At 40.4% G+C, this 3,879-nt stretch overlaps 1 non-coding gene across 1 annotated transcript; it reads left to right on the top strand.

Annotated features, from left to right (window-relative positions):
• Positions 1 to 2,161: 2,161 nt before the first annotated feature.
• Positions 2,162 to 2,268, top strand: LOC115868165. Its single transcript, XR_004045452.1, has one exon. It is a non-coding gene; the product is annotated as a U6 spliceosomal RNA (small nuclear RNA).
• The last annotated feature ends 1,611 nt before the right edge of the window (positions 2,269 to 3,879 follow it).

Below are 3,879 nucleotides of genomic sequence, written 5' to 3'. Positions count from 1 at the left end.
TCCCATGTCCCCCCGGAACTGTCAGTCCCGTTGTTTTCTCCTCCAGATTGTTCATCCAGCCTGTCCTATCCAGACAGGCCTGCGGAAGGCATCTTGACAGTGGTCTCTCCCTTCTTCATCAGACTTCTAGACTGGTGGTTGCCTGGTCTCTACCATAGTTCTACAACAGTGCCAACCTCATCATGCTTCAACTGTTTAAATGGTGTGCTAGTTACATAGTCTATTGTCAATTTGAGACTTACCAATGAAGGGTGGAGTTTGGCCTGCCAATCAGGTCACAGCTTGATGACCTCATTTGGAAGTGGTAAGGAGATAAATAGCTCATTGGAGGCGGGACACGTGCTCAGTCCCTGGGAGACATTCTTGTTGACAAGTTACATGGAGACAGGCTGATGGCAGCCAGAGCCTCGGAGCAGGAGAAGCCACATGGAGACTCCTGCCAGTGCTGTGATGCTTCTACCGCCACTGGATCCACAAGACTTTCCTCACATTGGTCTGTGATGTCCTACATTTGGCATCATTGTATGTGTTTCGTGAGTCTGAAGAGGAATTTATAGATTGGTATCGGACATATAGGCTAATACTGGACTTATGGACATGATCTGGATTGGGCTGGGATATTTTCTTAATAGTCAATTGCTCTTGTATATAAAGCTCTTTCTTATACACATATGCGTGTCTCTATGAATTTGTTTCTCTAGTCTACCCAAACTAACACAAATGGTTCTCAATTTCACTCAGAATAAGTTGTTCGTCTTCCCAATCCACCTTCCTCAACACATGAATTACAGGAGCAGGGAGGGGGCTAAGACAACCTAGCAGTGAGCTCACAGAGGGGGTCAGGTGTCCCCCTGCTGGATGCTTCAAAGGATTCCTCTCTTCTTTATGTAAAACTCAGACATAGTAAAAGGGAAAGGTCCTAATACTTGTGTTATGTTGTTTCTAAGCCAGAAACTTTTATTGGCACAGAAAATAATTGGGTTTATTAGGGTAATTGGTCTGGCTTCTCCAGAGAAAATCTGTAGGAAAGCAAACTGAGAGTCAATCTAAACTTAGGGATTAAACAGTGTTTTTCTGGGGGCAAGCATTTAGATCTCCCAAATCTCTTGATAGGCTCCATTATGGATCCATGGAGGGATCTCTAACACTAATAGTGTATTGCTCCAGACCCCCAAACTTATAAATATTGGGTTTTATAACTGCTTCTCCCCCTACCCCCCCAAAAAACCTTTTTATTAGGAGCTAATCTAGACATCATACCTCATAGTTCAATTGCATCAAGCAGTATTAAACAATTGCTACCAAAATCAGCTTCAAAACATTTACTTCTTTCTTGAACCCCTTGATACCAGCGCATATCCCCCTCCACTATACCCGCCCCCCCGCCCCCAGGAACTCTTATTCTAGTTGTTGTTGCTATAAATTCATCAATCCTAGATTTCATATACTGAAAAACATAGAAAAAACACAGCAAAAACTCAACATGGCTACCTACAATGACAAAATACAATAGCCATAACCCCCAATATGAAAAAGCAAAACAAAAACCAGAACATATGAAAAACCAGATCAAGCGCAAAGTGTATGAGAGAGAAGATCGGGTCAGATTTATCATTGTCATCTGCTATGGTCGTCTCTCCAATACTCTCTGTCTGGTAACCAGTTTGTTCCCCTCCCCCCATTGTGGTCAGAGGGAAATCACCAGAGGTGCATTCCCTGTGGGGACCCTGCAAATGGATTTTGAGCTTCCACTGTCCTCCAGGCCTTCTGCTCACCAGAATGTCACAGTTAAGCTCTGATACTATTCCCTCCTTCAGATCTGGATTATATCATCCACAATCCTCGAGTCATGGATTTAGGTGTGCTTCCTTCACGTGGACTTACTTGACTTCTCACTTAGATGGTGTTTGTTTGGAAACAAACCTTTAAGACTCTGGATTCTATTCTGTCTCATAGCCACATACCATCTAATGTCTTCACCACACTTTGCACCCATATCTTCTGTGTTCCCTACATGACGGCAGATATCGATGTAACTGCTTCTTTCTATACAAAAGACTAACCCTTCCATAGAAGCAGTAGTCCATACATCAAATAATGTACTACCTTGGGTACATTTGCAGCAAAAAGCCTCTTTAGAATGTTAAAAAGAAAAAAATATATATTCATTTTGGTAGCACATATACAAAAAGTAGAACAATACAGAGAAGATTAGCCCAACTCCTATGCAGGGATGACAGAAAGAGTAATCAGTTATTCCAAAGTTAAATCATAGGGAAATAAACTGAATAAATATGTAGGAACACCCCCCACCCCGCCAATTCACTAATTTTACCTCCTAGACATATACTCTAAATCTAAACCCAAGAATTCTAAATATCATATTAAAAAGTGACAAAATTAAGGTTACCAACACACTATAAGATACAATGAAAAGTACACACAAAGCAAAAGACAAAACAGATTACTGGAGTCTCCTAAAAATTAAGACACTTACATTTACCGAAAGATTTTACCGAAATACAAAAAGAGAACCCATAGCCTAGGAAATAATTTTGTGTCAATGACTTATTGGCCAAAGGACTTTAACATTTATAGAAAATTGCAATGCCCAAACAAGATAAAGATCAATAATCTGATTTTTAAAATGGGCAGAGGACATAAATAGAAAATTCACCAAAAAGACATTCAAGAAATCAATTGGCATATGAAGAAATGCTCGAAATTACTAGCCATTAGAGAGATGCAAAGCAAAACAGTGATGACAAACTACCTCACACAAGCATTGATAGTAAACAAGCCAACCAAGCCTCAAAGAGAAAACAAACAAATTCTGTAAGGGAGCCGTGAGATTGGAACCGTCATGCTTTGCTGCTAGTACTGCAGAACGCTACAAGCGCTGTGCAAGGCAGTGTTGTACTACCTCAAAATATTGAGACTAGAAATATAATATGAAAGCAATCCTGCTACTTGGTAGATATCCTAAACAAACAAACAAAACGAAGAACAAAGCACAAGCAGATGCATGCTCAACCATGTGGACTGCGGCGTTATTAACAGTAACAAAAAGATGAAACCCACTAAATGCCCATCAGTGGCAGGGAAGCATAGACTATTTTGGTCCATATACACATTGGACTACCCTGCATTGCTAAACAGCAGTGATGAAACACATGATGAGATGATGGATTTTGAAGACATTATGATAAGTGAAGTAGGTTAAACACAAAAGGACAAATACTGTATGAGATCACTGTTATGTAAAGTTTAGTTAAGATAAATGTTACCATACCAAAGGAAGAAGACTCAGTTATCAGGGCTGAGAGCGGAAGGGACAGCAGGACGTACTAGGGCTGACGGATGTCGACTGGGCTATGCGGGAGAAAGTAACCAACAAAAGGATAGGACAAAGCAACCAGGAGTACAGGGCAAGCCAATGGGAAGGGTGATCCATGGTTAAAGATGCGGAAGTCAAAAATCATGATCAGATGTGTAAACCCTGACTTCATGCACAAGGAGAAGTTAAAAAAAGGGACAAAGTAAATGAAAAGTAAAAACAGCAAATAAAAATCCAGAAGATGAATACTTTGATTGAGAAAAAGGGTCCATTTAACAAGGGGACATTATAACCATACTAAATCCCTATATACCGATATAAAATAGTTTAACAATTCATAAATCACACCCTCACAGAATCAAAGCGTGAAATAGACAGCTCTACAATGATATTAGGAGACTTTATTACACCCCTTTCAATGAAGGAAAGAAAAACTAGAAAGAAATGCAAAGCACACAAAGTCACGAATCAACTAAACAACACGATCAGAGACAAAGAGCACAGCGCCCCTGGCGGCAGCAGCACAACGTGCGTTCTTCTCA

This window comes from Echinops telfairi, unplaced genomic scaffold (genome assembly GCF_000313985.2).
Source record: "Echinops telfairi isolate 266 unplaced genomic scaffold, ASM31398v2 ScPeMD7_7;HRSCAF=31, whole genome shotgun sequence".
Classification (NCBI taxonomy): domain Eukaryota; kingdom Metazoa; phylum Chordata; class Mammalia; order Afrosoricida; family Tenrecidae; genus Echinops; species Echinops telfairi.
This window is presented reverse-complemented; position numbering and strand designations above follow the sequence as displayed.